General features: G+C 36.4%; 1 protein-coding gene across 8 annotated transcripts in view; it reads right to left on the reverse strand.

The window, feature by feature from the left end:
- Positions 1-24,058, reverse strand: part of OTUD7A (OTU deubiquitinase 7A) — a 431,998-nt gene that overhangs the window by 243,735 nt on the left and 164,205 nt on the right. For 2 of the 8 annotated variants that reach the window (XM_056807877.1, XM_056807885.1), the window contains one exon: positions 22,322-22,478. The exons of the other annotated variants lie outside the window; for them this stretch is intronic. The gene's annotated coding sequence lies outside the window, so the exon portion shown is untranslated. The remainder of the gene's footprint in view (positions 1-22,321; positions 22,479-24,058) is intronic. 8 annotated transcript variants of the gene reach the window in all.

A 24,058-nucleotide genomic window follows, 5' to 3' on the forward strand; every position in this document is an offset into this window, starting at 1 on the left:
TGGTGGTTGTGGAAACAATAGTAATAAAAAGCATATAGCAATTTAATGTTTGCAAAATACATTACATATATTTTCACATTTTATCCTCATCATAATCTGGAAAGGAGATATTATTATTTCCATTTTACACATGACAAACTGACATAGACTTTAAGTATTAATATTTGTGGGATAAGGGAAAAATGAAGAGAGTGAAAAGCTATGGATCTGACAATACAGATGAAGGGAATATTTTCTGAGATGTCTTTGGGTGTTGAGGTGAATTTCCTCCCATCTGGAAAAACTTCCAGGAATGAAACCAGGCATACTTTATAGAAATTCACATCCTTTCCCCTCACGTACCATGTAGTTGGTATACTGTCACTGACTAAGCCATCTGTTACCTAAGCCATTAGGATTAAGATCTGGTTGTGAAAAAAATGTGGTTACTATAGCTAATCCTTTGTTTTCTTGTTTGATTTAATATCAAGTTAGAGACAGAGTTAGAGCTTGAAAAATATCTCCAAGAACTTCAAATAGCGTTAAAAATGTCATGATGGATCAATCCTATTGTTTAGAAGGCTGAGGCTTCAACTTCAGGGAGCAGAACAAAAGAATATTTTGGAGGACATTATAGTTGTCTTCCAGTAAGTCATCCATGAATTTATTCAATAGTCATTTGTTAAGTGCATGTATTATATATAAAGTATTGTTCTACTGACAAGTAAAACATAAATATAATTAGCACATAGTTGGGGCTCTCATGAAGTTTATAATCTAGCAGGGTTGTTATGACACAGATAGATCTACAGTATCAATACAATAATGCCTAATTGAAATAAGATATGAAAAGTTAACTAGTAATGCAAGAATGTATATAAAAGAAAAATAAGTCTTCTAAGCAATAAAAGCACATATAGGATTCCAGAACAAGGAAAGGCAATTGCGGACTGAATAAAAGAGATGGGATTTTAACCTATCGAATAATTCAACAAGCATTTGTTAAATGTTTGCTCAGCATTCAGCACTATATGAGGCACTAAGGATACAAAGGTTAAAAAAAATAGCACAGGGCCTGGCCTCAAGGTGTTTGCAGTTTGGTAGAAGGAATAAGGAAAGAAATAACTGTAATATAAGAAATGATAAAGTACAGCAGAAAGGATCACTTCTAATAGGAAGGATTTAGGGAAGGTCTTAAGGAAAGAGAGGGCAGCTAAGATGATCCTTAAAGGGAAAAATAATTCAACAAAAAGAGATGAATAGAAAGTCTATTTCAGACAGTAAAGGCAGGGGAGTATTAGGGTATATGAATTGTCCAGAGGTGGGATATTTCAGGGAATAACAAATGGATATGTAGGATTTTGATGAATGGGAAGGAGAATGAAAGATATTCCAAGCATGAAAAATAGAATGGAATGCCTAAGCATTCTTGGGAAGGGACAGGTGGAGATGTGAGGGATGATAGATTAGGTGTTTGGAATGGAGGATTCATGATAGAAAGTACTAGAAAGGAAGAGTGGCAAGTTAGTTTGAGGCCAGATTATGAATGTCCTTGTGTGTCAAGCTAAGGAGTTTAGGCTTTATTTTCTAGGCAGTGGAGAACTGCTGATGATCCACCCCCCCTCTTATGTAGGATTCATGTTTTAGGAATACAAATCTAGTGATGGTATGAGATTAATTTAGCAGACATGAAATGAGTGTTTTCCTTTTTCTAGTCTTTAAAGCTAGAAACTTTAATCTTCCATTAAGACTAGATGTAGAAGTAGAGACTTACAGAGAGAAATTTGTATGCTACTATCAGTGCTAAAATCTTAATTATATGCAATTATTAGAGACTTGGGGGGGGCTATTTAGCAGGTTAAAAAGAAAAACTTTTAAAAATGTCAACAACATTTGTTGAAAATTGTGAGATCATAGTTTAAAAGCTAAAAAGGAACCTTTAGAGGTCATCTATAATAGTTAGCTATCATTTATAGGATACTTTAAGGTTTTCAAAGCCCTTTATAAATGTTATCTCATTTTATTCTCCAAACAATCTTGGGAGGTAAATGAAAAATAATAGCATTTCAAGAGTCCTTAAGATTTACAGAATGATATATACATGTTAACTTATTTGATCCTAACAATAACCTTTTGAGGTGGGAGCTATTATTACCCTTCCTCCATTCTACAGATTAGGAAACTGAATCTGAGAGTTTAGGTAATTTGCCTATATCACTCACCTAGCTACTATCTGAAGTGGGACTTGAACGTGGATCTTTCTAGACCAACTCCTTCATTCTATAGGTGAGGCACCAAAAGAATCTTAGAAAAATTAAGTGATTCATCCAAGGTGGTTGTTGTTCAATTGTTTCAGTCATGTCCTACTCATTGTGACCCCATTTAGGGTTTTCTTGGCAAAGATATTGGACTAGTTTGCCATTTCCTTCTCTGGATTATTTCACAGATAAGTAAACTGAGTCAAACAGAGTCAAATGATTTAATTCAGGGTCACACAGTTATTAAGTGTCTGAGGCCAGATTTGAATTCAGGAAGACAAGTGTTCCTGATTCCAAACCCAGTGCTCTATCCATTGAGCAACCTAGCTGCCCAACACCCAAGGTTGCATACCTACTAAAGAGCAGAAACAGAATTTGAACCCTGACTCACTCTCTCAAAATTTCACACTTTTCATTGAACCACAGTGAAATGTATGAGTATTTTCTTGTCCTGGCAGGGGCAGTACCGACAGCATAATGGACTCCTCTGCTTCAGGAGTTAGAATTGTGGAGAGAGAGAAGGAATGAATGTATTAAATTGGACAATGATGAACTCCTAGAAACTGCTTTTTGATGAGATTCTTTATACAAACTTATTTTTATCTGGTTGGCCTTCATCCTAATGGTGGAATGAAGAAAATAAGGGCAGTTAATTGAGAGTTCCAGTTAGTTCAGTTCTTGTTAATTAAGAATTTATTGGGGATTTTTCTCCTAGCATTTGATATCTAAAAAGACTCACTCTATTGGAGTAACCTAAATAGATTTAGGATTATAATTTAGGATTCTTTCTCTCTAGCCCTCCTATTTCACTGACTTTATGAAAAAATTGGGTGAGATTTTCTGAAAATAAGACATTAAATGTGGACCTCAAATGATAAGGTGATCATGGGTAACCAAGCTAGCCTGAAAAGTGTCTAGCATGAGACTTTCAATCTGATTAGTTGGACAGGGAAGACTTAGATAATCCAGATAAGATATGCCAGTACAAATGGCATCTAACTATCAGATAGAGTAGTGTCTGTATCTCCTCTCCATAGCTTGCACTGATTGGCTACCTATCATTAGAATATTGACCCAAACCACCATGTTTTCCCCCCTCTAGCCTCAAAAATTTGCACCAGAATTATTGCCTTGACAATGGGTTGGTTTCCTTTTCCCTTTCACAACTAATGTTTTGACTCCAACTTTGCTATATTCAATCTGCCACACTCCAGGAAATAAAGCAAGTAGCTTCTTCCAGAAGAACTAAGAAGTTATCCAAATACCCACCAACTCTGATTAGTTCAAAGGATTTCTAAGCTAAACTGCATTGCAGCAAGAAAGCATTATCTCCTGGACCAGAAGGAATGGAAGTCAGACAGGAGAATAGCCAGAGGTAAGCACTCCTTTCTAGAGTTACCACAGTTTCTACCAATCTCTCTCTTTCTCTCTCAGAAAGGAAAAAAAAAGTGGGGGGGGGAGGAATCACTAGCCAAGATGAAGCTTTCCAAGGATAGATGAATTGCATTATGTTCAGGACATGGTGTTAAGCCCATAGAGGATACATATAACTTTCCTCTGAAGATAGTCAACTCAGTTTCCTCAAGTGGAAGGGTTAGCAGGAGGGAGGAAGGAAGGGAGAGAGGCAGGGAGAGAGAGAGAGAGAGAGAGAGAGAGAGAGAGAGAGAGAGAGAGAGAGAGAGAGAGAGAGAGAGAGAGAGAGAGAGAGAGAGAGAGAGAGCTGAAGAAGCTCCCCCCACCAAAACAGCAGCATGATCTCTCTGACTTATAGAGATACTGGGCCTGTAATTTAATTGGTATAAGGAAAGCTCAAGTGCGGAAACTTCCTCCTCTACTAATGCAAGTAAGTACCCTATCTATCATTTATAGTCTTAGAGAGCTGTCTAGAGTTCTGAAATGCTAAATGACTTGCCCAGAGTCTTTCAATCAGTATGTGTCAAAAGCAAGGATTCAAACCTAGATCTTCCCAATTTTGAGGTCACATCTTTATCTCTCATGTCATATTGCCTATTGCTATGAATAACATGAAAAAGAAAAGTTAACATGGTAAATGAATGAATGTCCCTCCATACACTGCTCCACTATGACTTTCCCTATACTTTCCTTTGCCATTGATTGATCTTGACATGTTTTAACCTTGGTTTCTGAGAACGACATAAGTTAGAGGAGAATGAAAATGAGGTTAAAAACAAGTATACTGAAACATTTTTCACTTTATTTTCCTTCCTTTTTTTTTAACAAACATGGCTAATATGGAAATGTTTTGCATGACTTCACATGTACAATGGATATCATATTAGATACCTTCTCAATGGGTGGAGGAGTATCTGGAGGGATGAAAATAATTTGGAATTCAAAATAAAAATTAAAACAAAGCAAGAAGTACCTTAAAACCTGAGCCAATGGGATCTACATACCTTCTCAGTTGGCATCCTCTGTGATTTGAACAGGTAGAGTAGAGAGGATCAGACCTTGCCTTCCCTTGGAGCTGGGCTGAAAATCATGCCTTTGAATAAGCAGCTTATGTCCCTTCCACAGGGCAAGGGACTAAAAGAGAACAGCCTCCTAAAAATCAATGTTTATTTATGTATAATCCTATAGGCAATTCTTCAACCACTTTATTTAGAGCATATCTTCAAAAGTATGGGTAATCATGGGAAAAGGGATGAGATGATATATGAATGATAGAACTTAAGAATAATGAGAAATGAAAGAGGAGAAGAAGAAAAAGAAGCTACTTCATAATTCTGTATAATCCAAGTGTACTATTCATTTTATTTTCTAGGTATTAAATGTTCTGTTTGACCAAGGTTATAAAGTAGTTGAAAAGTAAACTGATTTCAACTTTCCAGTAGGAACTTCACAACTTGTCACTTTGGGTAGTTGGGCAGACCCAAGAAAAGGTGGCATACCTATACAGATACCACATGGGCTTCCACTAAAATCCTGACCTTAAGTGAATGGGGTGGGTAAATACAGTAAATCTGATAGAGAAAGGAGGCCAGTCAATACCCAGATTCCAAATCATATATAATATAAATGAGAGAAGGAAGAGAGATGATAAGTCCTCATGGTTAATCAGAAGTGCCCTCTTAGCAACTAGGAATAGTAGTTATCCTCAAAATCAGTAGCCTTGTCTCAAGGGAGAGATTATGAGTGGAACAAAAGGTCAAGGTGGAATAGCAGCTATAATTTTAGATGCCTGAGGTAGGAGAGAGACAGGTTATTTCTACTTTTGTCAAAAATGCTTATTTATATTTACATTTCAGTTCCCTCAAATTGGGCCTTTTTGATAAAACAGCCTAAGGGTATAAATTTAAGAGAGAGAAAAAAAAGAAAACAATGAGATGTTTAAAAAGCCTTCAGCAGAGATGATGAAATCTTGGAAATGAAAACCCAAGCTGTCACAGTGAAAAGAACTAAGGACAGCAGCTACTACTTGGATATCTCCTTAGGTGGGTCAGACTAGTTTAAAAGGACAGGTGTGGTGAAGTATCTTTTGCCTGATTAGACAAATGAGATGACCAGACCACTCCAGAGATGAGGGCCACTTAAGAAAAATGCCCTGGTCCTCCTGAAGTATTAAGTAGAGCTATAAAAGAAAGCTCAGAATACCCATTCAGCATCTTTCTTAAGACCATAATATAGTGAGAGAGAGAGACAGAGAGGGGATATGGCAGATTCAGGAAATAAGGATGCTAGAGAGATTGTAATCACTTCATTATTTTAAGCAAGAACTGGTCTGTCCTGTACATAGACAGAATAGGGGGCAGCCTATACAATATCATTTGAGGAGCATCAATAGTTGCAGCTTCAAGTAGTAAGTGTTAAGACTCGGGATTTGATACTAAGTCTTCTGATTCCAAGGCAAGAGTTCTTAAACTTCTCATCGTACCAGGATCTAATGGAGAGGTGTATCAATTATCTGGTGGCTGACCATTTAGAAAGCTTTAAAAGCAAAAGCTTTTCAAGAGGCAAATCAACCAAACCAATTTGGTGGATAAAAAAAAAAGAAAAACCAGTTTGGTTTTTGTCTATCACATAACAAGGTTAACTAGCTTGAATCTTCCAATTCCTCAGCCATCAAATAGATTGCCTGGTTTGGCATTGTGTACAAAGGACCATAATGTTATTCATTCAGCAGATATTTATAGTATTTTTCTGTGAAGAGCTTAGCTGGCATGGTCTTTCAGCATCTTAAATAATTCTGGTGTGGTTACTGAATTTCAAAACTTCAAGCAAGGAGTTAGCAGGTTGTGTAGCAAGTTGCTTTTAAGCATGGAAAAGCCTTTTCCTCATCATTATCTGTAAAGCATCCACAAAACCTATGGTAAAATGAAAAACTCTTGAGTTTCCTTCTGGCAGGAGAGCCTTCAGGAAACCCTGAGTTTTTGGTGAGGTTACATTTGGCAGCTTCTTGTGAAATGAGCAGGAGGAAGGGCCACATCCATGCTTTGAACTCTCTGCCAACAGAGGACATGTGTATTTCATGGCCTCCAGAGATCCACCCTGGGCATTTAACTGGCTTGGACTCTCCACAGCTGGTTGTTTCAGTCAGAGCGATAAAAAGGTTGTTCTAGACAACACATGTAGGAATACTAAGTAACTTAATTTTTACTTCTGGTGGGTTCCCCACCTTAACACTTTAGAAAGCACATGGGCACTTCATGGACAAACTTTTGATCCATTATCAATGTCTGAACAGAAATAATGGAGTATCCTAAAAGCTTCTTAACAGTTAAATACTTACCAATGAAAATAAACATTTCTATAGCCTAAAAATAAACAAACCAATCTAAACACTATCAAGTACACCATTTACCAAGTAGAAGTTGTGGTCCCCCACCTTAAATGAATTTTCATAAATGTTATACTTGACTTTTATCTTAAATATCTTGAGAAAGGAAATCTGAATGTTCTTCACTTTCTTCTTTCTTAATCTCCATCTATCTGTCATTTCTGAGCATTATCTGTACTCTTCAGCAACTTCTCACTGTCCCTAAACCTACCACATGCCTTTGCAGATCTGAGACCAAACATCTGTACCAAACATCTTGATTTCATAAAACTGGAATTTTGCCCCCATCATTTGTTGCTGCCCACTGAATGCTTTCTCTGTGCTTCTCTTTAGCTCTCACACACAGCTTTATCTCACAAAATACCCATTAACCAGGATTAGAAGAAATTTCTAGTATTAAACAATCTATTTTGGTGACTCATTGTAGAATGGAGACAAAAATGGGATCTTGAAGGCAACAACAGTAAAGAAGAAGGCCATCACAAATCCTAAGAAGCTGGAAAGTCTTTGAAAGAAATCCTAGTTACAGGTTGTTCTCTCTGACAACCACCAATCACCTTACAATAGGGATTCTTAGTAGCAGTAGATTGGAAACAATATTATGAATTATTTGGCTATGGCAACCTATGAAACAAAATCATACAAAGGTGCCCCAGTTGCATACCCATTCCCCTAATCCTTGCACATCATGCAGGTATCTCTCTGGTTCTTATTCTAACTTCTTATTCAACTTCTTTAGTCAACTCCAAAGTCCAAGAGAAGACTTATTCATCAACTTCCAATATTTTTAGCAATTATAATTAGTTATAGTTTTGATAGCAACATGTGACATAAACCATCAGTCAAAAGGAATATGTTAGTCGAGAATTGACATAATACTCCATGTGTTCTCCATCTTCCCCCTTCAGTCCTAGATGCCAAAAACAGTCAATGATTTACTTAAATTAGCATTTCTTGTCCAAAAAACATCCATTAATCAGAGTTAACTTTTGACTCTTCTTAACGTCACAAAGGACAATAAAAAGAATTGCATTTATATGACACTTAAAGGATGATAAAGTTCTTTACAACAATTTCCAATGAGGCAGATACTACACATATTGTGTCCATTTTACAGGTGAGGAAAATAAGTATCACAAAGTAACCTCAATAACAAAGGGTCTAGGATAACAAAGCTAGTAATAATACTAGAGCTGGGCCTTAATACTAGGTTTTCTTGACTCTATAATCACTATATCACACTATGTTAATTCTAATAATTGCATAGACATTAATTATATTATATATTATTTTATATGGTATAACAATCAAATTGTCATATCTCATATATTATATTATTTGTTATTACAATATTACATTATATCAAAATGTCCTTTTTAAAAAGCTTCTAATTAGTAAGAAATGAAATAATGGAGTTATGCATGTTTTTACTTCAGATATGATCCAATGGTTATTTTTTAATTATCATTTTGCTAAATTCTCAATTCCCCTGAAAATCTGGGAAAGCTAATATAATTTCAAGAATTCACTAATTCCCTTCCAGATGACTGGGAGAAACTAGAACATTTGGTTTGAAGCAAATAATCTGCAAATCCTTCTAAATGGCTGCACATCATTTGTGGTATCATTTGCTATTTTCAGAGCCTTTTGCTATGTATAGCTCTGGCCTCTTTTCCCTATGGGCTGTTTAATACTTGAGTTTGGTTTTGAACATTGTACTTATATGGTATAGCTTTCATCTGAGGGAACACAAATATCTTAATAAGAATTAACTTCCCATTTTCCCTTGACCACTACAGGACTTTATATTAAAGCTACCCCATTTTTAATTAGAATCACCTATGCCTTTTACTATGAGAGGAAAAAGGTATTTACCAGATTACCACTAGGCTCTGTGCTTATCCACCTCAAATAAGCACCTTGTAGATATTAAGCTAGTGTTCTGCCATCTGGCAACCCTACTGCCTAGTTCAATCTTTACCCCTCAATGATCTTAGTTGTATATTCTACCATGCCTGAAATATAGGAACTTCTCCCATCAGATGATCCAGAGATACTACTGTAAGACATAACCCAGTGATGTCAAATATAGAAAAAAATAATTCCATACACACCTAAGTATTTCTGGGAGTCACTATTTTTGTACTAGCAAAGAACCAGAAACCATGTTGATGCTCACTAATCAGAAAATGACTAATCAAATTGTGTAGCACATTAGTGTAATGAACTATTATTGCCCCATAAGAAATCACAAAAATGAAGAGAACAGAAATATGGGAACATGTATATGAATTAATACAAAGTAAAATAAGCAGATCTGGGAAAACAACCCAATGACAAAAATAATGTAAGTGGAAGGACCCAACTCCTCCAAATTAAACCAAATGCCATAAAATTATAATGACTGAACTTGGGCTTGAAGAAAAAATGAGAATGCACCTCTCTCCCTTCTTTGGATAATAGGAAGAGTTATATAGATTATTATATATTCTGTTGGATTCAATAACTGTGTAGATTAGTTTTGCTAACTGCTTGTTTTTTCCATGTTTTTATTCCATCTATTAGAGATGGCTCTCTGGATGTGGCAGGAGAATGTACTACAAAATAAAAGACATTAAAACTAAAGATATCAATAAAATACTTTTAACATATTTGATTTCCCCTCAGATTTCATACTGAACTTTATTCTATATTTTTGTAATGTATTAATAAAGTATTATTTTGTATTATATTTTATATATTTGTGTCCTTTTAACTTACTAGACTATAGGTTCAATGAGGATTGGGATAATGCTACCTAGACTATAGTCTCCAAAAGAGAGATCTGTACATATTAGGCATTTAATGTATTTTTCATTTTAAATAAAAGCTTGACTGGATATTACAAAAATTAATTTCTTAAGAACTATTATGGAATCTTGTTTAAAACATTGTTCAGAGCTGAGTAAAAGTTGGTGTAAGGTATGATCTATCTTGGCTTCTATAAAAAAGTTTAGATACTTGTGCTTATTATAGGACATTTTCATCCCTAAGTAAATTCTGTAACAGGTTCATTCTAAGGATAACTTTATTTTTTTTTAAACCCTTACCTTCCATCTTGGAGTCAATACTGTGTATTGGCTCCAAGGCAGAAGAGTGGTAAAGGCTAGGCAATGGGGATCAAGTGACTTGCCCAGGGTCACACAGCTAGGAAGTGGCTGAGGCCAGATTTGAACCTAGGACCTCTCATCTCTAGGCCTGGCTAAGGATAACTTTAAAGTAAGGCTATTTAGCACAATTAATATTTGTCCACTTAGCGGAAAAAAAAAACAACAACTTGCTCTTCTATTAAGGAAACTACCTATATCACAGGGATGTTATGAAGATCAAATGGGATATCTATGTAAAGTATTTAACAAATTTTAAAGTCATATATAAATACAACATCATCATTATGGTTATCATAATCTTCATCACCAGCATCTCCCCTGAGATTCAGTAGTTCTAAGAAGAATAATTCTTGGTTTAAAAAGAAAATCACAATAGCCTGTGAAACAGTAAAGGGATGCTAATAAGGCTTGAAATTAGAGATAAATGTAAATTCCTGTTATCTGAGTTTAAAAAAAATAACTGGATGAGTACTGAAGAGATTCACAGAATCTTGTTTGAAAAAGGCTGTCTTGTACCTTTACATTTACTTGTTTGTGACTTCTATCCATAGCTCCTCAATCTCACCTGTTGATGTAAGAATAGACTTCTTCAGGAGTCTGAAAGATTTGTCATATTAGAGAAATTGGATCTGTTCTGCTTAGTTCAAGAGGGGAAAACTAGAAGCAATGAGGGGAATGTGGTTGCTGTCATTCATCCTTCATTTTTAAAGTGGAACGATGACATAACAGGGTAATGTCTTTGACTTGCATGAGAATTGGATTTGTGAGGCAGAGTTACACAAAATCATCAGCTCCCTCTCTCCTCCATATTCCATGAAATCCAGGAGGAAGACAAAAGTAGAGACAACTGGTGATGTCCTCATATACAGTGGATGACTTTGGTATCTTCAACAACTGATCAAGCTCTAAGTGTTCCACTAGCACCTCTAATTTAAGGGTTTGCCCAGCCCTTTTCAGAACTGGTCATCTACTTTTGTTATCTACTTTTCACATCTCTCACCTGTGGCTCCAAGAAACCATAGCATGTACAGCAGCCAAACTGCCAGTAAAACTGTCTTGGTAAATGGGCTAAACCAGATGGTAGGCAATGGAAAGGCCTCAATCCTGTAGGTGAGTTAGTGGGATGTCTACCCGAAGCATGTGAATATTTCAATGGGAAGACAGACAAGTGGATTTATAGACAAGGAGATTTACCTTCTTTCAAATACTATTATAGCTATCCAATCTCTCATTGCTAGGACAGTCTTTCAAATTGTTGAAAAGAATTATCATATCTCCCTCATATCTCATCTTTTCCAGGCTAAATATGTTCACTTCCTTCAATTAACCTTCACATGGCATGGTTTCTAATTCCTTCATGATTCCAATTACCTGAGAAATATTTGTATATATACCTCTACTAAATTTTATATTATTAAATTTGACTTGAGTTTCTATTTAGCCAATTCAAAAATAGCAAGGAGGTAGATTTTTAGTTCAACAAATGGGAAAACACAAATGAAATGGAATGCCTCAGGGAATAGCAAGCTAACCACTGGAGTTCCCCAAATAGAGTTACATGATAACTTGTTGGAAAGATGCTGTTGGTGTGATTCATCATTTGAACAATGGATTCTAAACATGACATTCCCCTACTTAACAAACTCTAATGATTCCCTATTTCCTCTCAGACCACATATAAGCTCCTCTATGTAGCTTTTTAAAAAATCCTTACCTTCCATCTTAGAATCAATGCTATGTGTTAGTTCAAAGGCAAAAGAGAGGCAAGGGCTAGGCAATGGGGGTTAAATGACTTGCCCAGAGTCACACAGCTAGGAAGTGTCTGAGACTAGATTTGAACCCAGGATTTGAACCTAGGTTTGGCTTTCAATCCATTAAGTCGCCTGGCTACGCACTCTGTTTAGCTTTTTAAAACCCTTTATAGTCATGTCCCCAATCTACTTTTCCAATATTATGAGCACAGTATGCCCCTTCTGACACTGAAATCCAACAGAATCATTTGCCATTTCCCATACATGAAATAAAACCCTTACCTTCTGACTTGGAACCAATATTGGTTCTAAGACAGAAGCGTTTTAAGGGCTAGGCAATGGGGGTCAAGTGACTTGCCCAGGGACACACAGCTAGGAAGTGTCTGAGGTCAGGTTTGAACTTAGGACCTTCCATCTCTGGGCCTGGCTCTCAATCCACTGAGCCACCCAGCTGCCCCCAAATTTTACCTATTTTGTATGTACTTATATCCATGTTGCCTTCTTTGATCAAATGCTCAGGTATTGTTTTATTTGTGTTATTGCCCCATTGCTAGTATATTGTAGGAACTTAATAAATACTTCTTAATTCATTGATTAAATATAATTGGGTTAGATTATCTCAGAAGCCTTGTTTATATCTAAAATTCCTGTTTAAAGAAATCATAGGATTGCAAAGTTGTAAGAAAACTTAAGATACATTGTTGATGGAGTTGTGAATTGATTGAACCATCCTGGAGGGCAATTTAGAACTATACCCAAAGGGCTATAACACTGTGCATGCCCTTTGATCTGGTAATACCATTACTGGGTCTATATCCCAAAGAAATAATAAAAAAAAGGGGAAAGGACCTACTTGTTCAAAAATATTTATAGCTGCTCTATTTGTAGTGGCAAAGAATTGGAAATTATGGGGATGATCTGGGACAATCCTGAAAGGCTTACGAAAGGAAATGCTCTCCACCTCCAGAGAAAGAACTATTGGAGTCGTCTTTCACATCAATATATTTATGATTTTATTTTGGGGTTTTGGTTATGTATGACTTTGCTCTTACAACAATGACCAATATGGAATTGTGTTTTGCATGACAATTAAAAATGGAAAACTAAAATAAATTTAAAAAATAAACCTTGAAATTATGTAGTCCACCTGTCTTAAATAAATTAAATGACTTGTCTACAAGTGACAAGAGGCAGAGCAGAGCCCAGAACTTTTGACTGAATGCAGAACTCTTTATTCTTCTCTATCTTGTCTCTCTCTGATTCTATAATTTGTATGAACTTCCACCCAAAGCCCATTGAATAAGTAAAAAAGCTGTGAATTTATCGGTGTGTATACAAACTTGTTTTTGACTAAGTAGGTAAAGCAAAAGTTAAGTAGGTTACCAGTTAAAAGAATGGCCCAGGGTCACATGGTAAAAAGGGATCAGAAGCACGATTTGTTCTGAGGCCTTCCTGACTTTGAGGCATAAAACTTTTTGTTGTCACATGAAACTTTCTTCATCAAAAGTAGTACTGGCTAAGCAGTTAGAGTTGCTGGTTTAGCTTTGTGGCCAAGCTCCATCTCTTAACATTTAGTACTTATATGTATACCCTTGGGCAAATCACTTGATTACATATGACTTCCAGCATTCCTATTTATAAAATGAAGAAGTTGGACTAGTTAGCATCTGAGGTCTCTGCCAGCTCTAGATCAATGATGCAGAATGTTCAATAATATTTAACAGAAACTTTTATTTTCTGTCAAGAAGAAATCAGGAAAAAAAAATGTATCATCAATTGTGGATACCATACAAGAACTCACTATCCAGAAATCTCTGAAAGAAAAGTGGATTTTCACAATATCAATTCCCTTTGATATTTGATAAGAAACTCTTAAGGTACTATATTATACATTCACACAGAATCTCTAGTGACTTTGTCCTTGGATTTAAGGAAAGTCCCTCAGTATTCCTCAGTCCAAAAGATTGTCATTAAACACTCAATTTCAATGAAAATTAAAACTATGCTACCTCCTCCATTCATAAGGAGAAATTTCAATCATGGTATCAAAGGGGAAACCATATTCAAGAAGGATTCAATCCCATATCCACTGAATTGAGTATTCTTTACCCCTTTGCCTTTGTTCTTCCTAATGTACAGAGTTGTAGGGTACTGTTGGTGAAATACCCATCATTTATAGGGAAAAAATTGTAAAGAAATTAAAATGCCTTCTGGATAACAAATGCAACATCAGTTTATTTTCAGAGATAATCATTAGTCAAAACTTAAGCACAGTATCTTTGGTATTTGGAATTATTTCTCTAAGCATAGTATGAACTTCATGAAAAAAAATTCCATGCTGAGACATCCTTAATTTTGCCTTTTTGAATTCATCATTAAAACCCCCATCTGGCTGGATGTAAAGATAAAGAAATTAGTAGATTTTTAAATTGATTTTTTTATCACTACTTTCTTTCCCTTGATTCTTAAAACAAAACAAAACAAAACAAAACCAGGGCACAATAATTACATTGTAAAGATGTTATGAGTAATTTAATTTCAGGAGATTATTTTCCACATGTTTTCAGCATACTCATAATACTTTTTAAAATATCTTATTCACGTTTTGTGGCTTCCTGTTTTTAACATTGTTGTGACTTCCTCATACTTCCCTAGATTAACATAAGTTTTCATTGTATCAAAAAAGTATAACCATGCAATAGAGACTACCATATTAACAATTTCTGATAATGGACACCCCATTTTTCACATATAGTCCACCATCCTTTCAGTGTATGTCTCCTATCTAATTCTCTATACTAAAGATGTTGCAACTGATCTGAACTGTGAAGCTTTTTACTATTATTTTCCCCAAAGTGATCATTGTGCATTTGTTCTGCTGCCTTTGCTTACCTAACTTCATATCAATTTATAGAGATATTTCAAATCTATTCATAATTTTTCAAATTCACCTTTTTTATGGAATCATACTATTTAATTAAAATCTACACTATGATTTGTTTAACTACTATTCCCCAGTTAATGGATATCTACTTTGTTTCTAGATTTTTGCTACTACAAACTGTGTTACTTCAAATATTCTGACATATATAAAGTATCCTAAAAGTCTTAGTAATGTTTTAAAATCTAGTTTTTAACCCTGCTTCTATGACTTCTTTGTAATATTTGCCCCATGGGAGGATTAATGGGTTAAAACATATGAACAATTAAATCAAATTCTTCCATAATTCCAAATTGCTTTCTGTTATAATAGTGGATAGAGCTTGAACTTTGAGTTCAAATCCAGTCTCAGACACTTACTAGCTGTGTGACCCTGGGCAAGTCACTTAACCCTGTTTGCCTCTGTTTTTTCATCTACAAAATGAGATGGAAAAAGAAATGGCAAACCATTGCAGTATCTTTGCTAAGAAAATTCCAATAGGAGAATTCTAAAAATTCAGAAGAATCAGGCATGCCTAAACAACATAAACAATGTCACTAAATCACAGCCTCACTAGTGTATTAACCTGATGGGGGTTTGTGGGAGATGATGCAAGCCCCTGCACAGAAAAGGATTGGGAGGTTATATGATAATATACAATGGAAGTTCCCTGCTTCCTAATTTAGAGCAATCCTAGACATTCTCTAGCTGGTTCTGGTCTGCTAACCATGAGATAAAGACAAATTATTGATTGGTCACATAGCCAAGTATGGGGTTCATTAAAAAGGCAATAGGTCAGCCAAGGTGACCTCTTGGCTCTAGATTTTTGTCATGTCTAACAGCATTTTGGTGAAAGAGACAATGCTATAAGGAGAGAAGCCTTGGACCCTCCCAATTGAAGGTCAACATGTGGCTTGTGTATACAGGTCTCTGTCCTTTGCCTCAGTGTTTATTTCTTCCTGTTTTTTTTTTAATTACAAAATAAATTTATTTATAATTTATTTACAAAATAAAGAAAGAGTGAAGTAGGAAATCAGAGAGAGGATAGGGTAGGATACCTTATCTAAGCTCTAAGTATTTTGTTCTGACCCCTGGCTCAAAAACAGACAAGGGAGTTTAGTCCTTAGCTGGAGAAGCTTTGGCCCTTCTAGCCAAGGACCTGGGGATGCAGGGAGCCTCTTTCTTTTTTTTTTATTTTAAACATTATTTTATTTGGTCATTTCCAAACATTATTCACTGGAAACAAAGATCATTTTCTTTTCCTCCCCATGCACCTTTCCCTCTCCCATAGCCGACGCACCCATTTCCCTGTTGTTGGTATTTGCATTAGAGTGTTCATTTAGAGTCTCTCCTCAGTCATATCCCCTCAACTCCTGTAGTCAAGCAATTGCTTTTCATTGGTGCTTTTACTCCCACAGTTTATCCTCTGCTTGTGGATAGTATTTTTTAGATCCCTGCAGATTGTTCAGGGACATTGCATTGCCACTAATGGAGAAGTCCATCACCTTAGATTGTACCACAATGTATCAGTCTGTGTACAATGTTCTCCTGGTTCTGCTCCTTTCACTCTGCATCACTTCCTGGAGGTTGTTCCAGTCTCCATGGAATTCCTCTACTTTATTATTCCTTTTAGCACAATAGTATTCCATCACCAACATATACCACAATTTGTTCAGCCATTCCCCAATTGATGGGCATCCCCTCATTTTCCAATTTTTGGCCACCACAAAGAGTGCAGCTATGAATATTTTTCTACAAGTCTTTTTCCTTATTATCTCTTTGGGGTACAAACCCAGTAGTGCTATGGCTGGATCAAAGGGCAGACAGTATTTTATCACCCTTTGGGCATAGTTCCAAATTGCCCTCCAGAATGGCTGGATCATTTCACAACTCCACCAGCAATGAATTAGTGTCCTCACTTTGCCACATCCCCTCCAGCATTCATTACTTTCCATAGCTGTCATGTTAGCCAATCTGCTAGGTGTGAGGTGATACCTCAGAGTTGTTTTGATTTGCATCTCTCTGATTATAAGAGATGTAGAGCATTTTTTCATGTGCTTATTAATAGTTTTGATTTCTTTGGCTGAGAACTGCCTGTTCCTGTCCCTTGCCCATTTATTAATTGGAGAATGGCTTGAATTTTTGTACAATTGATTTAGTTCTTTGTAAATTTGAGTAATTAAACCTTTGTCAGAGGTTTTTATGAAGATTGTTTCCCAATTTGTTGCTACCCTTCTGATTTTGGTTACATTGGTTTTGTTTGTACAAAAACTTTTTAATTTGATATATTCCAGATTATTTATTTTACATTTTGTAACTCTTTCTAATTCTTGCTTGGTTTTGAAGTCTTTCCCTTCCCAGAGGTCTGACATGTATGCTATTCTGTGTTCACCTAATTTTCTTATAGTTTCCTTCTTTATGTTCAAGTCATTCACCCATTTTGAATTTATCTTGGTGTAGGGTGTGAGGTATTGATCTAAACCTAATCTTTCCCACACTGTCCTCCAATTTTCCCAGCAGTTTTATGAAATAGTGGATTTTTGTCCCAAAAGCTGGAATATTTGGGTTTGTCATATACTGTCTTGCTGAGGTCGTTTGCCCCCAGTCTATTCCACTGATCCTCCTTTCTGTCTCTTAGCTAGTACCAAATTGTTTTGATGACCGCTGCTTTATAATATAGTCTGAGATCTGGGACTGCAAGGCCCCCTTCCTTTTTTTTTCATTATTTCCCTGGATATCCTTGATCTTTTGTTCTTCCAAATGAACTTTGTTATGGTTTTTTATAAATCAGTAAAAAAATTTTTTTGGAAGTTCCATGGGTATGGCACTAAATAGATAGATGAGTTTGGGTAGGATGGTCATTTTTATTATATTGGCTCGTCCTACCCATGAGCAGTTAATGTTCTTCCAATTATTCAAGTCTAGTTTTAGTTGTGTGGAAAGTGTTTTGTAGTTGTGTTCATATAGTTCCTGTGTTTGTCTCAGGAGATAGATTCCTAAGTATTTTATTTTGTCTAAGGTGATTTTGAATGGGATTTCTCTTTCTAGTTCTTGCTGCTGAGCTGTGTTGGAATTATATAGAAATGCTGATGATTTATGTGGGTATATTTTGTATCCTGCAACTTTGCTAAAGTTGTTGATTATTTCGATTAGCTTTTTGGTTGAATCTCTAGGATTCTATAAGTAGACCATCATGTCATCTGCAAAGAGCAAGAATTTGGTCTCCTCCTTGCCTATTTTAATGCCTTCAAATTCTTTTTCTTCTCTAATTGCTACTGCTAGTGTTTCTAATACAATGTCAAATAATAGAGGTGATAATGGGCATCCTTGTTTCACTCCTGATCTTAATGGGAATGGATTTAGTTTATCCCCATTGCAGATGATATTAGCTGATGGTTTTATATATATACTGTTTATTATTTTTAGGAATGACCCTTCTATTCCTATGCTTTCTAGTGTTTTTAGTAGGAATGGGTGTTGTATTTTATCAAAGGCTTTTTCTGCATCTATTGAGATAATCATATGGTTCTTATTGGTTTGCTTATTGATGTGGTCAATTATGTGGATGGTTTTCCTAATGTTGAACCAGCCCTGCATCCCTGGTATAAATCCTACTTGATCATGGTGGATGACCCTTCTGATCACTTGCTGGAGTCTTTTTGCTAGTATCCTATTTAAGATTTTTGCATCTATATTCATTAGGGAGATTGGTCTATAATTTTCTTTCTCTGTTTTTGGCCTGCCTGGCTTTGGAATTAGTACCATGTTTGTGTTATAAAAGGAGTTTGGTAGAATTCCCTCTTTGCTTATTATGTCAAATAGCTTGTATAGTATTGGAGTTAGCTGTTCTTTGAATGTTTGATAGAATTCACTGGTGAATCCGTCAGGCCCTGGGGATTTTTTCTTAAGAAGTTCTTTGATGGCCTGTTGGATTTCTTTTTCTGATATGGGATTATTTAAGAAATCTATTTCTCCTTCTGTTAGTCTAGGCAATTTATATTTTTGTAAATATTCATCCATATCACCTAGGTTGGTATATTTATTGCCATATAGTTGGGCAAAGTAGTTTTTAATGATTGCCTTAATTTCCTCTTCATTGGAGGTGAGATCCCCTTTTCATCCTTGATGCTGTTAATTTGCCTTTCTTCTTTCCTTTTTTTAATTAGATTGACCGGTACTTTGTCTATTTTGTCTGTTTTTTCAAAGTACCAGCTTCTAGTCTTGTTTATTAGCTCAATAGTTCTGTCACTTTTGATTTTATTAATTTCTTCCTTAATTTTTAGGATCTCTAGTTTGGTTTTCTTCTGGGGGTTTTTAATTTATTCGTTCTCAAGTTTTTTGATTTGCATTTCCAATTCCTTGAACTCTGTCCTCCCTAATTTGTTAATATATGCACTAAGGGATATGAATTTTCCTCTAAGTACTGCCTTGGCTGCATCCCATAAGGTTTGAAAGGATGTTTCGCCATTGTCATTTTCCTCAATGAAATTATTAATTGTTTCTATGATTTCTTCTCTAACTATCCGATTTTGGAGTGTCATATTATTTAATTTCCAATTAATTTTGATTTGGCTCTCCATGTACCCTTACCGATCAATATTTTTATTGCCTTGTGATCTGAAAAGGCTGCATTTATTATTTCTGCTTTTCTGCATTTGAGTGCCATGTTTCTGTGACCTAGTGTATGATCTATTTTTGTGAATGTGCCATGTGGTGCTGAAAAGAAGGTGTATTCTTTTTTGTCCCTATTTATTTTTCTCCATATGTCTATTAACTCTAATTTTTCTAAGATTTCATTCACCTCTTTTACCTCTTACTTGTTTATTTTTTGGTTTGACTTATCTAAATTTGATAGTGGTTGGTTCAAGTCTCCCACTAATATGGTTTTACTGTCTATTTCCTCCTTTAATTCTCCTAGTTTTTCTATTAAAAATTTGGATGCTATACCATTTGGTGCATACATGTTGATTAGTGACATTTCCTCATTGTCTATACTTCCTTTTAACAGAATATATTTACCTTCCCTATCCCTTTTTATCAGGTCTATTTTTGCTTTGGCTTTGTCAGATATCATGATTGCAACTCCTGCCTTCTTTCTATCAGTTGAGGCCCAAAAGGTCTTACTCCAACCTTTAATTCTAACCTTGTGAGTGTCAACCCGCCTCATATGTGTTTCTTGAAGACAACAAATGGTAGGGTTTTGGGTTCTAATCCAATCTGCTATTTATCTACGTTTTATGGGTGAGTTCATCCCATTCACGTTCAAAGTTATGATTGTCATTTGTGGATTTGCTGGCATTTTGGTATCTTCCCCTAGTTCTGACCTTTCTTCTTTAGCTATCTCCTTTTGAACCAGTGATTTACTTTAGGTCAGTTCCCCTAGTCCCCTCCCTTGAGATACTTCCCTTTCTAGCCCCTCCCTTTTCATGCTCCCTTCTCCCCCATCTCCTTCCCTCCCTTTTTATACTCCCTTCTCCCTCCCCCTCCTTAATTTTCCTTTCTTTCTTGCCCTAATGGATAAGATAGAATTCAGGATCCCACTGGATCTAGATTTTCTTCCCCCAGATTTGATTTCACTGAGAGTAAAGTTTAAGTAATTCCACTTCACGCTCTCTTCCTCTCCTTCTCATGAGAGTTCTTCCCCTCCCCTTCCCATGTGCATCTTTATATGGGAAAGATTATTCTATTAAGTCCCCCCCATTTCTTGAAGTAAATCTTAGTGCTATCGACGGTTCCCCCCCTCCCTTTTCCTTTCTTTGCCACCACTTTCCCCAAATCTTCTTAATGCCCCAATCTTTCCCTATGCATGTTTCTTCTAACTACTCTTATGATGCATACAATTTTTGAGAGTTACACATAACATTTTCCCCACATATTAATATATAAAATTTGATGTAAATGTAGTCCTTAAAGAAGAGAGTTTGACTTAAAGAAAAAGATAAGATTTATCTCCTTTTCCCTTACTTTCATATTTACCATTTCATGTTTCTCTTGCTTTCTGTGCTTGGATATCAAATTTTCCACTAAGTTCTGGTCTTTTCTTAGCAAATGCTTGGAAATCTTCTATTTTGTTGAATGCCCATACTTTCCCCTGGAAGTATATAGTCAGTTTTGCTGGGTAGTTGATTTTTGGTTGAAGACCCAGCTCTCTTGCCTTTCTAAATATCGTGTTCCATGCTTTGTGGTCTCTTAGTGTGTTAGCCGCTAAGTCGTGTGTGATCCTTATGGGAGCCCTTTTATATCTGAAGCTCCTCTTCTTGGCTTCTTGTAGGATTTTCTCCTTTTCTTGGAAGCTCTTGAATTTGGCAATTACATTCCTAGGGGTTGTCTTTTGGGGATTTAGTATAGAGGGTGTTCTATGAACCCTTTCTATTTCTATTTTGCCCCCTTGCTCCAGAACGTGTGGGCAATTTTCTTTTATAATCTCCTGTAGAATAACATTGAGTTCATTGTTTATCTCTGGTTTTTCTGGGAGACTGATAATTTGGAGGTTGTCTCTTCTTCCTCTGTTTTCCAGGTCTGTGACCTTTTCAGTGAGATATTTTATATTTTCTTCTAATTCATTAATTTTTTGGGTTTGCTTTATTGATTCTTGCTGTTTTATGATCTCACTTTCTTTGAGTTGCTTAATTCTGGTCGTTAGGGACTGGTTTTGCTTTTCAGCTTTGTCTGCCCTTCGATTGGATGCTTCGAGCTCTTTTTCCAATTGAGCAGCCTTATCTGTCAGACTGCTGATCTCTTTCTCCCATTTTTCTTTCCAGGTTTCCATCTTTTGGATAAGTTCCAGTTTGAAATCTTCCAGAGCTTGTTGATAGTTTCCATTTTGGGAGGCATGTTCTGATTTTTTTTGGATTTCATCCTCATTCTCTTCTTTTCCTTGGGTACTTCCACCATAAAAGTTTTCAATAGTCACCTTTTTCCCTTTCTTCCTGGAGGCTTGATTTTGGGCCATGTGAGCCATCCCTTTGGTGGTTTTATTCCCCTTTCCTTTTTGGTCTGGGGTCTGGGTGATATGGGCAGGTTTTCTGTGAATTTAGGTTGCCTCAGACTAGTTCTTCCCAGCCTCCGAGGTTTCTTAGAGCGCTGGGCCCCTGATCACAGCCAAACTGCCCAGGTGTTCAGCTCCATCCAGATAATCAGTGCGTGGTCCACCCCTGGTGTTTAGCCCCGCCCAGATGCTCAGCGCAATCGCCCTGAGTACAGCTCCCTGGGCCCCCTGTGCTCAGCGCAGGATTCTCCTGTGAAACCGCCCTGAGATGGTTTTTCCTGGCAGTCCCCAGATCCCAAGGACCCTGGAGTGCCCCCCCCAGACAGAGATGTTCCCCACTCACTCGCTGTCCCAGTGAGTGTTCCGGTAGCTCACTCTGATTTGGTGGGGGAGGTGGGGGGGGAGGGCAGCTCAGTTCACATTTTTGTGCAAGCTTTTCCTCCTTATTATAGTGTGGAAATGTTCAAACCCCACGTACCTTTGCCTCTGTGGTGTACTGGGGAGTACTGAGGAGTCCTTCTGTTCCTCCAAAGGTGATTTTTATGCTCCTTTGATGTAGTCTATTTCATTCGGTGCCAGGGAAAGGAAGCGTGTGGCATCTAGATTGCAGCCATGATTACCCGGAAGTCCTCTTCCTGTTTTTAAGTGAAGAACATTGCAGATGGCTATGACCTTGGGATCTTTGAAAAATGAGCCCCAAGATGTGTGGGAGCAAAGTACATACGAGATTTTCCAGCAACCGGAGAGTGAGAAAGGAAGTAACAAGTGGCCTTCCTGACCAGTGGTAGAAGAGATGAAGATTCAATTACCTAACAGCCTTGCTGCATTTGGAAATGATCTTTAGTAAGGTAAAAGGCAATTCAGAAACTTTATCAAGTCAGAGTCTATTCTTCCCAAGGAAGTATGGGGGGAATGCTGTTCCTGGGTGTTGGGGGGAGAGGGGCAATGTTTTTTTTTTTTAGAAGTAATTGTCTCTTCATAAAAAGTCATTAGTTTTTATTGTTTTCTTTAGCTAGGGCAATAATCCCCAGTAGCTAATAGGGAAGATGAGGGAACATGGAAATGGAGGCTCAAGACCCCTCAATGGTACTCCTACAGACCTGAGGAGACTAATTCACTTGGCTTCATTCACTGTGAATACAACACAAACCCTCATTACATCAGTTTTTCATAGACCTTACAGCACTGATTATTTTGTCTTTGTACTGACTATCTTCTATTCCTGGAATGCTCTCCCCCTTCACTGCCATTTTTCAGAATTACTAGTTTCTTTTAAGAATCAGCTAAATCACTACCTTTTTCAAGAGGCCTTTCTTATCTCCCCAGCAGTCAATAGCTTCACTTCCAAGGTTTCTTTGTAGCTATTCTGTTTCTTGCATTGACCTATTTATATCTGTTTTCTCCTTGTTAGAATGTAAGCTTCTTGAGGACTGAGACTGGTTTTGCTTTTTCTTTGTATCCTCGGGGCTTAGCATGGTAGTTGGTACATAGCAAGCATTTAATAAATGTTAGCTGATTGTTTGTGAGAAGTGTGTCACTCAATATTTTTATACTCAGTCACTTAGCTGGATATTTTAAATGATCTGTGACTTCCTTGGGGTGGCTACTCTATCTACTGGTGCAAATTGATCATAACCCTTGGCAACATTTAGAAGTTGTTTTGAGGGAGGGAACAAAATTCATCATTTGACAGTATAGGATTAATTTTTCATTTTCTTTCCCTTTAAAGCCATTCCAATTTGACAGAATATACCAGAACTGGTATAGCAAGAAATCATACTACAATCAGTCACTGAAGTAGAATTTCAGTAGTGTCATGAATTTAAGTTTAAATAATTAAATAAACATCTTAAAGTAAACTGAAATGATAAGCATAAAAAAGAAAAAAAATTATATTGCCTTTGTTCTTAGTCAGTCCAACTTTACTAAACTATTTCTATTGTGAAAACCAATATAAGCCATATAGCCAACTTCTAAACATAAAACTATTAGATTTTTCCAAATATGCTAAGCTAAAAGTTTCCTCTAAAATGTACTAAGAAATATGGCATACCAGATAAAGAGTCAGTCTTGAAGCCTAAAAGACTTGTGTTCAAATCTACTTTTGATGCATTCTATCTGGGCAAGTTACTTAATCTCTTAATATTAAAAATAACACTTTAAGAGAATAAATTGCAATGAAATTGCTACCTTTCATTAATAAAATGGATGGATC

Source organism: Monodelphis domestica, chromosome 1 (genome assembly GCF_027887165.1).
Source record: "Monodelphis domestica isolate mMonDom1 chromosome 1, mMonDom1.pri, whole genome shotgun sequence".
Classification (NCBI taxonomy): domain Eukaryota; kingdom Metazoa; phylum Chordata; class Mammalia; order Didelphimorphia; family Didelphidae; genus Monodelphis; species Monodelphis domestica.